This window comes from Rhineura floridana, chromosome 11, assembly GCF_030035675.1.
Source record: "Rhineura floridana isolate rRhiFlo1 chromosome 11, rRhiFlo1.hap2, whole genome shotgun sequence".
NCBI lineage: Eukaryota > Metazoa > Chordata > Lepidosauria > Squamata > Rhineuridae > Rhineura > Rhineura floridana.
Window position 1 is genome coordinate 56,031,116 of NC_084490.1, and position 13,501 is coordinate 56,044,616.

A 13,501-nucleotide genomic window follows, 5' to 3' on the forward strand; every position below is an offset into this window, starting at 1 on the left:
AAGTTGTCTGCTACTGACTGGACCAACATTAATAGGTACAGTATAGGGTACAGCACAAGCATTTGAGTTCTGCAGATAAGAATTTCTTGAAAATGTGTAATACTGTTGTGCCTGCCAACAGAATGTGTTGTCTAAGCTGTTTTGTACCTGCTTGAAAAAGGGAAGTTTCCAGAGAGCAATTCCAAGTGATAAAACAGCTCCCATCATTGGAAGACAGTGACCTATTTATTTATTTGTATTTAACAAAATTTATATACCACTTGAATGTAAAGACCTCTAAACGGTTTACAAAAAAATTAAAAGTATCAGTAAAACAGGTAAAAACAAGTAATTAAAAACACCTCTAAAACAATTAAAACAGCTGCTAACTAAAAAGATTAAAATAGATCAACATCTATGTGTCTGGAAAGGCTTGCCTAAACAGAAAAGTTTTAAGCAGGTGCCTATTGTCAATAGGCAGGAAGTTCCAGAGTAGGTGCTACCACACTAAAAGTACAATTTCTTACAAGTGTGGACCGAGCATTATGTGGCACCTGTAACAGTGCCTGTTCTGCGGAGCGAAGTGCTCAATTGGGCACATATGGGGTTAGGTGGTCTCACAAGCAAACTGGTCCCAAGCTGTTAAGGGCTTTATATACTAGCAGTAAAACCTTGAACTTAGCCCGGTAACCCATTGGCAAACAGTGCAGTTCTCTGAGTAGAGGTGTTATATGCTGACATGGTCTCACCCCCATCAGCAATCTGGCTGCAACATTCTGCACTAATTTCTGGGTCGTTACTGTCATCCTCATGTCTTTCAGAATGGACTTCTGTAATGAGATCTATGTAGGGTTGCCTTTGAATTATCCTAGGAAGCCTCTTCTCCTATATGATCCCACCCAGAGCTTGGAACTTACTTTTTTGAACTACAACTCCCATCAGCCCCAGCCAGCATGGCCACTGGACTGGGCTGATCGGAGTTGTAGTTCAAAAACGTAACTTTTCCAAGCTCTGATCCCACCACAATTTTAAGATCTGCCAATGAAGCCCTACTTCAGGCTCTATTCTTTCAAGACAGGGGTAGTGAACATGGTGCCCTCCAGATGTGGTTGGACTCCAACTCCCATCAGCCCTGTCCATTGGCTGTGCTGGCTGAGGTTGATGAGTGCTAGAGTCTGACAACATCTGAAGGCTTTTCTGTGGTGGCCCCAGAACTGTGACACATGCTCCCCTGGAAAGCCCACCTGTGTTCTTCCTTGGCCTCTCTTTGAAGGCAGATGAAAACATTATCATTCATCAGGCTTTTGGTAATCAGATGTCCTCCTGATGTTGCTTTTTAAGTTATTTTAGTTACCATTTTATATTGTTTTATTTTTATACTTGGTTTTTGCAAACTACCTTGTATAGTTTTGTTGTTAAAATCTAGAACTACTGTTAATAAACATAGCCAAAAAAAAAAAAGAGGCAGCAGATTCTGCCACTCAGCCTTTGGAAGATGGCTAAGGACTATAAGTCAGAATAATCTGCCTAAAATTCTGAAGCAGAGTACAAAGCCAGTTCTTTTGCAACAGGAAAGACTACAAGGCTTTTGGCTTAGACTAGTAAGCCTTAGCTGTGGACGCTGAGCCAGGCGGTCAAACACTAGTGCCTCCATTGCAGAACCAATCATATAATTATATTTATTATATATATTTGTGTTGGGAAAGGCAGTGTTATTTCATATCCTTTTACAAAATATTGTCTGTGGGAGAGTGGGGCAAAATGAGAAGATCTGGAACAGCCAGTTGCATGTGGTATGTGTAAGTACATCTAACTCTGCATGGATCAGGCCTTAAATAAAACCTTGGTTTGAGAATTGTTCAAGGTTCTATACTGTGGCAAAACCAGAGAAAGTGGGAAAGCATAGATGACTCCCACCTGAGGGTCACAGAATATCTGTAGACTGAGGATAAAGTGTTGGATACAAATCTATAGACTCAAGCCCTGGAATGTGCCTTTGCTTGCAGCACCATCTGCTGTCTGTTCTGTTCCACAGCTTGAATACACTTCCACATATTTTTGTTTTCTCCCATATTTTGGGAGAATTAAGTTGAACACACAATGCATAAAAATAGACAATTACAATTAGTTTAACACAGATGACCCATCACTCAAATCCACTCCAATACTGCCTTCTGTGTTGTGTGCAATGGTACTGGCAAGCAGTTGGCACTGGCTGAAGGGAGAAGGCATGTACATAGAACATGAATGGCTTAGAACATAGCTTAGAACATGAATGGGGAGAGGGCCAGAGACAAGCAAATTACTAGTATTTATAATTTATTTAAAATATTTCTATCCTGCCCTTCTACCCTATAATAGAGCACTCAGGGCGGCTTACAAAAATAAAATCAGACATATACATAACAAAATTGTAAGCAGTAAAATCACAAAAACATTAAAATAAATTAAAATACATAAAATACAATTAAAATACATAAAATAGAATACACGCACACATATATACATATATATAGGGATTGGTACTAAAGGGACTACAAAGGTAAAATTTAACATAGAAGGCATAAAATCAGCGTCAGGCTCTACCTTCAGTCCCTCCCAAAGGCTCTCCGAACAAGATCGTTTTCAGAAGTCTCCGGAAAACCAACAGGGAGGGAGCAGAACAAACTTCTTGGGGTAGGGTATTCCAGAGCTTGGGGGCCACAGCTGAAAAAGGTCACTCCGTGCCTGTCAATCTAACATCTTTCACTAAAGGCACACAGAGTAGGGGTTGGAAAGGGTCAGGATGCTATGCAAGTTCACTCTACTATCTAACAGATGACCTTATTCCTGTCATATGCCTGCTAAGTGGGGACAAGGTCACTGCTGAGTCCCCTTGCATCAGTAAATGCCAAAGATATCTGGGTAACCTCTAAGCTAGTCAATTACAGGGCACTGTATGTGGGAGATGCCTTTGAAATCATCTCAGAAACTCCAGTTAGTACAGAATGCAGCAACAAGTCACTAACTAAGTTACAATGAACATATATAGCAAGTTCTTAAACAGGTACCCTGGCTGCTGGTCTGTTTCTTGCCACAACTCAAAGTGTTGGTTGTGATGCGTCCTTCCCTGGCTCTCCCTGTCAGGTTCCTACCTGCTCGTGGTTACTGCCTGTCTCTAGGCACCACCAGGGACTCCACCAGTCCGGACCGCCCTCTCTTATGATTTCTCTCCCCGCTCTAGCACAGATCTCAACAGATCCCCCTGCTAGGCAACCACCAGTAACGTCCCAATACTAGTATTCCCAGAGACTCTGAATACTGGTATTGTTATTCTCTTCACCGCTGCCACCATTTGTTACAGTTCCCCTTCAGCCTTTGTCATTACCTTACCCTCCCTTCTGGTCTGTGAAACCCCAGCCAAGGATCAGGCCTTTGGTAAACCAAATTAAGTATTTATTACAGATAACAAAGCTAACAAGATTAACAAGATTTCTTCTTAAGGCACATAAGCATATGGTTTTACTCAATATTAATCCGAACTCCACCTCCCTCCTGGTAAACAACTCTCTAAACCCCACCAAGCAATCCACTCTTTCTCTTCTCCCCTCAGATTCCACAATTCACCACCTCACATTCCCCCAGATTTACCTGTCATCCTTTCATTTATACTGTCAGCCATTTTAAACATTCAGCCAATCATCAAGCATTCTATTGCCCATTCACTCCCCCTCCTCTTTCACTACTTACCATGTATACTCTAAACAACCAGCACTTACCATATATACACTAATATATAGGAACATCACATTGGTACTTACATATAAAGCCCTAAATGGCTTGAGATCTGGATACCATTTAAATGAAGGTTTTACTTACATGACCCTGCCCAAATACTGCATTCATCATCTGAGACTCCTCTGCCTGGCACCAACACTGTTAGGGGTTTTTGATGCCAGGTTAAGATGTTTTATTTGCCCGGGCTTCTGGTATAGAATGTGAACCAACTGACAAAACAAAATTTCCAGGTGTAGCTAATGGAAACACTTTGATCTGGCAACTAGAATGATTACAGCCTAAGTCCAATCTTTATTGAGCATTCATTCGGATTTGTTTCCAGGGCGATTATATGACAATGAGCATTCATCCTGCATTCAGTCTGATTTGTATCTTATCCATCCATCAATCAGCTGGCACTTGTAGTGATGTCAGTTTTTTGGCACATCTGTGTTCTCTTTCTCATATCAGCTTGGTGCCCATCAAGGGCACTGGTCATGAGATCTCTTTTAGGGCACAGACTTACATTAGAATTATAACATTTGTTTATGTTTGATGAATTCCAGACACCCACCCACCCACCCCCAGTTGTTGTTGTCTTCATAACCTTCAGCAGTTCCAAGTCTTCAGCTTCATACATAAGCCCTAGAAATAGAAATTCATTCACACTTCACACCCACACCTCTACTACATGTTATCATAACATAGACCACTCTGTTATTGGTGGCCTCGGGCCTCAGGCAACTAGGTGGTTCCGTAATGCCTACAAGCAATGTAACAGACACTGGAGAAAGTTAAAAACGTTCCTGGCTTTATCTCAACCACTGTATTTCTGTCAGTTTCAATACTAAGAGCATTTCTTATATATATTTAAAGATACAGTTATAAATGTGAATACAATTATAGAATAATGTTTATAGTAAATGCATAGCAGTGCAGAAGCACACAGAAATATTCCAGTAGCAATATCAATAATAAATGGCATGAATATATGTGCATAGAGGTATTCAGGCATTGATACATATAGGAATGAGGAAACATACAGCAAATATACTTTGTGTCAAGTGGGCTTCATGAGTGTTGGCAGCCCTTCAGTCATATCTCTAATCCGTCCTCCAGAGAGACAGCACACCTGGGGAGTCCATGAGTCTTCTCAGCATACTTGGGTTTCAATCCCATGCAGTAGGGAGTCTCTCACTACTACTGCTATTTTCTTCTTGTTGTGTGGCATAGTTTCATTGCCTCTGCTTGACTGAGCTCCAGCCTCTCACTTGCTGTCTCGGGGGGTCTCCTGTAACTCTTTCTCTGCAAGCTGTCCTCCAGTCTCATCATCAAGTGCCTAAAAGTAGTTCCATAGTTCCCCATCGGAAAGGGTGTGAGACAGGGATATATTTTATCAACGTATTTGTTCAATCTATATGCAGAACGTATCATCAGGAAAGCGGGATTGGACCAAGATGAGGGAGGTGTGAAAATTGGAGGGAGAAATATCAATAATTTAAGATACACAGATGATACCATACTACTAGCAGAAACCAGTAATAACCTGAAATGAATGCTGATAAAGTTAAAGAGGAAAGCACAAAAGCAGGACTACAGCTGAATGTCAGGAAGACTGAAGTAATGACAACATAAGATTTATGTAACTTTAAAGTTGACAATGAGGACACTGACCTTGTCAAAGATTATCAATACCTTGGCACAGTCATTAACCAAACTAGAGACAATAGTCAAGAAATCAAAAGGCCAGGACTGGGAAGGATAGCTATGAGAAAACTAGAAAAGATCCTTGACTGCAAAGATGTATCACTGAACACCAAAGTCAGTGTTGAGCCCCAGTGTCATCAGGAGGATCAAGGAGGGGGGCTGGATGAGCTTCCGTTCCTTCCGTTAGGACGGGGGGAAGAATCAGAGGATGTTGAGACTTTCCTGGATGAGGAGGGAGGAGGTGTGTTTGACACTGTGCCAGTTCCCACGGTCAGTTCTCCCTTCGAAGAAGACCACACTCAACTTCCAGACGCCCCAACAGAACCGGTGGGGGACGTCTTGGCCCGTGTGCCAACTCCACCCCCCCCCGACGCTTCGGTCAGAGGGAGGGGCTGTGAAGGAGTCCGAGATTACGAGCGAAGACCTTTCCTATTTAAGGTTGCACCCCCCTGATCTGGGTGCTGAGTCAACTCTCTTTACACGCTGCAGAGTATGCTTAAGTAGCTTAGTTAGGGACTGTAGTGAGTTAGCATAGTGTGCCTATGAAACACATTGCCTTCAATGTTACTTTAATAAAACAGGAATTCATTCCAGCCTCATCTCCGTCTCGTGAGTCTCACTCTGGGCAGGACAGCCAGCAACCATGGTATTCCTGATCTCTATGTATGGATGTGAAAGTTGGACAGTGAAAAAAGTGGATAAGAGAAAAATCAACTAATTTGAAATGTGGTGTTGGAGGAGAACTTTGCAAAAAAGACACATAATTGGGTGTTAGAACAAATTAAACTAAGCTAAAATGATGAAACTGAGGTTATCATACTTTGGACGCATAATGAGAAGACATGATTCACTAGAAAAGTAATGCTGGGAAAAACAGAAGGGAGTAGAAAAAGAGGAAGGCCAAACAAGAGATGGATTGATTCCACAAAGGAAGCCACAGAGCTGAACTTACAAGATCTGAACAGGGTGGTTCATGACAGATGCTCTTGGAGGTCACTGATTCATAGAGTTGCCATAAGTCGGAATAGGCTTGAAGGCACATAACAACAAAACTTATCATGAAAATTAGCACTAAAGTTGTACTACGTTCCACTAGAATTCTGGAAGTAGTTTGTACTTCATGGGAAAGATCAAATACAATGCAGATTTTTTGAACAACCGAAAAGATGACTGTACATGTGGATATCACTAAATGGTCAATATAGGAATCAAATTGATTATATAATTAGTAGCAGAACATGGAGAAGTTCCATACTTTCTGTAAAAAAAAGAACAGGAGCAGACTGCGGTACAGATCATGAACTGGTCGTATCAAAAATCAAGAGTAAAGGTAAAGAAGAACAACAAAGCACTCATAATGCCAAAATACAATTTAAATAACATCCCAGAAGAATATAAAGATCAAATAAGGAACAGATTTGAGGCTTTAAACTTAGTTGACAGAGAACCAGAAGAACTATGGAGTGAACCAAGAGACATTATCAGGGAAGAATGCAAAAAGACAATACCTCTAGTTAAAAAGAGAAAGACCTCAACGGATGACTGAAGAAACTCTTAAAATGGTTAAAGAGAGAAGGAAAGTAAAAGCAAAAAGAGATAGAAACACGGTCAGAACCCTAAATGCAACAATACAGTGATTAGTACATAGGGACAAAGAGAACTATTAAATAGTCATTGTATAGAAATAGAAGAGGACAACAAAAAGGGAACAAGAGCCCTATTCCAAAAGATTAGAGAAATTAAATTTAAACCACAACTAGCGATACTGAATAATCAGCAGGGGAACACACTGACTGACAGAGATGAAATAAAAGGAAGATGGCAGCAATACACTGAAGAACTCTATAAAAGAGATGACAGGATGACAGATACATTCATGGAGGAACCAAATGATGAAGAACCAGAAATTTTAGAATGTGAGGTGAAAGCTGCTCTTAAAATACTTGGAAAAAACAAATCACCAGGAACAGATGACATACCAATAGAGTTGCTACAAGCTACTGAGACTGAATCTGTCCAAATTTTGACAAAAATTTGTCAAGAAATATGGAAAACTAAACAATGGCCCACAGACTGGAAGCATTCAATATATATCGCAATTCCAAAGAAAGGGGATCCCAGACAATGCAGTAATTATCAAACTATAGCCTTAATATCCCATGCAAGTAAAGTAATGCTCAAGTTTCTATAACAAAGGCTCTTACCATATATGGAGTGAGAAATGCCAGATGTCCAAGCTGGATTTAGAAGGGGAAGCGGCACCAGAGATCATATCACAAACATACGTTGGATAATGGAACAGACCAAAAAATTTCAGAAGAAAATCACCCAGTGCTTTACGGATTACAGCAAAGCCTTTGATTGTGTAGATCACGAAAAATTATGGAATGCTTTAAAAGAAATGGGGGTGCTGCAGCATCTGATTGTCCTGATGCGCAACCTATACAGTGGACAAGAGGCTACTGTAAGGACAGAATATGGAGAAACAGATTGGTTCCCCGTCGGAAAGGGTGTGAGACGGGTGCATTTTATCACCCTATTTGTTTAAACTGTACGCAGAACATGTCATATGGAAAGTGGGATTGGACCAAAGTGAAGGAGGTGTGAAAATTGGAGGGAGAAATATCAAAAATTTAAGATATGCAGACGATATCATACTACTAGCAGAAACTAGTAATGATTTGAAACTAATGCTGATGAAAGTTAAAGAAGAAAGCGCAAAAGCAGGACTACAGTTGAATGTCAAGAAGACTAAAGTAGTGACAACAGAAGATTTATATAACTTTACAGTTGACAATGAGGACATTGAACTTGTCAAGGATTATCAATAACTTGGCACAGTCATTAACCAAAATGGAGACAACAGTCAAGAAATCAGAAGAAGGCTCGGACTGGCGAGGGTAGCTATGACAGAACTAGAAAAGGACCTCAAATGCAAAGATGTATCACTGAACACCAAAGTCAGGATCATTCAGACCATAGTATTCCCTATCTCTATGTATGGATGTGAAAGTTGGACAGTGAAAAAAGCGGGTAAGAGAAAAATCAACTCATTTGAAATGTGGTGTTGGAGGAGAGCTTTGAGCATACCATGCAGTGTAACAAAGAAAAATAATTGTTAGAACAAATTAAACCAGAACTATCACTAGAAGCTAAAATGATGAAACTGAAGTTATCATACTTTGGACATAAAATGAGAAGACATGATTCACTAGAAAAGACAATAATGCTGGGAAAAACAGAAGGGAGTAGAAAAAGAGGAAGACCAAACAAGAGATGGATTGATTCCATAAAGGAAGCCACAGACCTGAACTTACAATATTTGAACAGGGTGATTTACAACAGATGCTCTTGGAGGTCACTGATTTCTAGGGTCGCCATAAGTCATAATCGACTTGAAGGCACATAACAACAGTGCCTTGAGCTCCTTGGAGAAAAGATGTGATACAAAAATAGTTATTAATAATTATAATAGTTTAAGAGCTGCTTGAAGAATGAAATGACTTATGATACATCCTGAAACCCAGTATGAGAATAAACATCACCAATACTCACTTTTTTCTGTTTGCAGCAGACATGTACAGTCCCCTTCAGTGCAGCCCAGACTTAAGTTTGGACTAGTACAGGGGTTCCTAAACTGCAGTCTGTGGACCACTGGAGCCTCATATATGACACCAGACATGGGAAAGTTCAAGCTGCAGCTGCTTCAAGGAAGAATCAACAGCTAAGTGTGCTCCAGCTTGAATTGCAGTTCACGCTCTGGCTATAAGGAAATAATCTTTCTTTGCAGCCATGGCTTGTATTCAATCTAGGGCTTCAAAGGAAGAACTGTGAGGTATGGTTTGGAGGTACAATTGCCTAACGTCATAGGATATTAGCTGACTGACAGGTGGGTGGGCTAGCCCACTTGCCAAACTGGCCCATGGAGGGCTAGGCACATCTGGATTCTCCACCTCTGGTCTTGTGTGTGTATTATGTGCCTTCAAGTTGATTCCGACTTATGGCGACCCTATGAATCAGCAACCTCCAAGAGGATCTGTTGTAAACCACCCTGTTCAGATCTTGTAAGTTCAGGTCTGTGGCTTCCCTTTTAATTAATTAATTAATTAATTAATTACACTTGTATACCGCCCCATAGCCGAAGCTCTCTGGGCGGTTTACAGCAATCAAAAACATTAAAAACAAATACACAATTTAAAAACATATTTTAAAAACAATTTAAAACACAATTTTAAAATTCAAAACAATATAAAAACAATTTAAAAACACATGCTAAAATGCCTGGGAGAAGAGGAAAGTCTTGACCTGGCGCTGAGAAGATAACAGTGTTGGCGCCAGGCGCACCTCATCACAACGTTCATTCCATAATTTGGGGGCCACCACTGAGAAGGCCCTCTCCCTTGTTGTCATTCTCCGAGCTTCCCTCGGAGTAGGCACCCGGAGGAGGGCCTTTGATCTTGAACGTAGTGTACGGGTGGGTTCGTATCAGGAGAGGCGTTCCATCAGGTATTGTGGTCCCAAGCCGTGTAAGGCTTTATAGGTCAAAACCAGCACCTTGAATAGAGCACGGAAACATACAAGCAGCCAATGCAAGCGGGCCAGAATGTTCCGACTGTCTGGTCCCTGTTACCAATCTGGCCGCTGCATTTTGCACAAGCTGCAGTTTCCGAACTTTATGGAATCAATCCATCGCTTGTTTGGCCTTCCTCTTTTTCTACTCCCTTCTGTTTTTCCCAGCATTACTGTCTTTTCTAGTGAATCATGTCTTCTCATTATGTGTCCAAAGTATGATTACCTCAGTTTCATCATTTTAGCTTAATTTAATTTGTTCTAACACTCAATTATTTGTCTTTTTTGCAAGGTTCTCCTCCAACACCACATTTCAAATTAGTTGATTTTTCTCTTATCCACTTTTTTCACTGTCCAACTTTCACATCCATGCATAGAGATTGTGAATATCATGATTGCTAATTTTGGTGTTCAGTGATACATCTTTGCAGTCAAGGATCTTTTCTAGTTTTCTCATAGCTATCCTCCCCAGTTCCAGCTTTCTGATTTCTTGACTATTGTCTCCATTTTGTTAATGACTGTGCCAAGGTATTGATAATCTTTGACAAGTTCAGTGTCCTCATTGTCAACTTTAAAGTTACATAAATCTTATGTTGTCATTACTTCAGTCTTCCTGACATTCAGCTGTAGTCCTGCTTTTGTGCTTTCCTCTTTAACTTTATCAGCATTCGTTTCAGGTTATTACTGGTTTCTGCTAGTAGTATGGTATCATCTGTGTATCTTAAATTATTGATATTTCTCCCTCCAATTTTCACACCTCTTTCATCTTGGTCTAAACCTGCTTTCCTTATGATACGTTCTGCATATAGATTTAACAAATGCGTTGATAAAATATACCCCTGTCTCACACCCTTTCTGATGGGGAACCAATTCCATGTATTTACATGTCCCCTGCCACCAAGCCACAGGTACAGAGTAGGGACAAAATGTGCATAACCCAAGGAAGTGAGCCCAGCCTACTCATCAAGCCACGTGTGTATGTGCAGCTGTTGTTAAAGCTTTAAGCATTTAGAAGATATTATACAAGATGCATCCCCATTTTACAGATAGGAAACAATGAGGGTGAGAATCTGTAGTCTAAAGGACAATCAGTGAATCCCTGGCAAAGAACACAAAACTCAATAAAACAAGGATGGGCAAAAAACAAAAAAAATCTGTCGAGCTACATTCCTCTGAGTAATGTCAGGGTCCACATTCCAGCTGTGGATAGGGCCAAAGCCTATGGTGGCCAGGACCAGAACCAAAAGTTGGCAGGGCTACCCCTTTTTCTCTCTTTCTGCCTCTTCCTCTTTTCTCTCTCCCTCCCTTTTTGTCCAGTGGCTGCTGGGGAAGGGCGAAATGGCTCTTGCCAGAGTTCAAAATTGATCACTCACAGAGGCCTTTTGAAATTAGGCTAAGGGCGACACAGAATTATGCTAAGGGCCAGATGCGGCCATAAGGATGCAGATTGCCCACCCATGCACTAAAGTGAGCCAAGACTGTAAAATCAAGTGAATACACAGAAACTCAAAATCTACGCAAAGCAGATTGCTCAAGAAAGTGCGCGAACAGCCATTAATTGCATGTTGTCAAATAACACATTATATTGTCAAGAAATCAAGCATCTACAAAACATTTCTCCCTTGCACATACACTCTCCCCTTCCATACCCCCTCTTTGATGCACACATGCACACAGAGATCCACAGCCTTGCCCCCCCCGACTTTGTTGCCAGGGCTGGCTTCTTGTGTAAGGTATCCAGAGCAAGGTGTCCTCGATCTTCCCCAACACTACACTGACAGACTCCCTGCCAAGCACCACCCTGGTGGGTTTCCCCAGCAAGCTTAACAGGGTGGGTAGCAGTGGGGCTGGAGAAACATAAACATTTTATTTTTCCCATAATGCCTTGGGCCATTTAGATTCACAGAGGGATGCTACATCAGGGGCAGGTCCCAGAAGCATTTAGGGAGAATGACAATGGCATTTTTAAATACAGTAAATTAAATTAAAGAGGTGCTGGCATCAGCTATGGTGGGTCCTCTGTGGCCTAGGATTTACTCAGCCATGGGATGTTGGGCCTACTTGCTGCTGCTAGCCAGGATGCATTGGTTGGCTTCTCAAATGGCTGGTACTAGCAGAATAGGGACTGGGCTTATTATACATACACATGGTTTAATACTAAAATAATTTGTATATTCTTAATGCTTACCACAAGGAGCAGCAGACCTGGGTCACAAGTGGAGCAAACTGGCCAACCCAGCACAGCTTTCTTGCCATGTCTCCTCTGCTCCACCATTAGCAATGAGAGCCAATCAGGCTCTCATTGCCATGACACTCTGAGGAATTAGGGGCAGAGGCCAAAACCTGATCCAGTTAGAATTTTTCCCACCACCATCAGGTATGTACATATATATCATACACCCTCTTCTAGATCTGCCCCTTGTCTCTGTGTGTACAAATGTGTGTATATGATATAAAAAAGTGACTGGAAAACTAATTTTCTGGCTGACTGGCCATTCTAGTGGAAGGCAGACCATGTGCTTGGGGATCCTACCCTTCTCTGGAGCCTTGCACTCACCTTTTCAACTGTGAACATCCCCATAGTTTAAGAATCGCTGGATTTAGGCCAAAAGCTCAAATCTGAATTTGCTGAAATGATTGAAGAAAGACTCAAGCCTTCCTCTCTTCCTTATTTCTGACATCACATTTCAGGGCTGGTCCCAAACTCCATTTAAACTCTGCACTTGCTCAACAGCATCTTTGCCATTATTATTTCATGTGCAGACATTGACAGGTAGTTCATAAAGAGCTGCACATTCCATTCTTCGTGGCCAGAGTGCAGTATAGTGTTAGCTGTTAAGCGTTAGGATCACTTGGCAAGGAGCTAGCTGATGTCAGGGGGAAATAAACGTTTCATTCGTACCTCAGGATGGTGTCCAGACTTTCTGTTTCAGAGGCACTCCTACTGCAATGGAAAACAGCTTCCAGGGCTGAGTGGGGGGTCATACCTCACAAAACCTTGGACTATGTACATTTACTGGTGGTGGTAAAGGCATTGCCCTAATACAGTATAGGTTTTGAAATTTGTCTTATAGGCCAACAGCTACCTTTACTTTTTAATCCGAGTTGATTTGTTTCTCATTTGCCGGCAGACACAAACGTTGCATCATAGGCCTGCTTCTTGTTCAGCCTTCTCTATTGCTTCTTTTCCCCCATGCTAAATGTTCTCCATCTGTGGGTTTGTTTGTTTGTTTAGGTCATTAGTTTAAAATTATATTTCTCTGCCTACCCTCTTCTCTTTACTACTACCCCCATGGATTTCCCACCCCCACTTTTTTTGAGCGGGAAAAAAGTGGAAAGGATTCCAACTGGCTTTTGCTTATCTCCGGGTAAACAAAGCCATTTCCTGGTTTCTCATTGGGTAGGCAACACCACATCCAATCGCACGCCAGGGCTCTCTCGGTCAGTTTAATACTGTAGAGTGGCCGGGGGGCGGGGAGGGAGAAAAGAA

General features: G+C 41.4%; 1 long non-coding RNA gene across 4 annotated transcripts in view; it reads right to left on the bottom strand.

Annotated features, from left to right (window-relative positions):
- Positions 1–13,393, bottom strand: part of LOC133367203 (uncharacterized) — a 114,288-nt gene extending 100,895 nt beyond the window's left edge. For all 4 annotated transcript variants that reach the window (XR_009758543.1, XR_009758544.1, XR_009758541.1 and 1 more), the window contains exon 1: positions 12,569–13,393. This is a non-coding gene — a long non-coding RNA (uncharacterized LOC133367203). The remainder of the gene's footprint in view (positions 1–12,568) is intronic.
- Between the last annotated feature and the right edge of the window lie 108 nt (positions 13,394–13,501).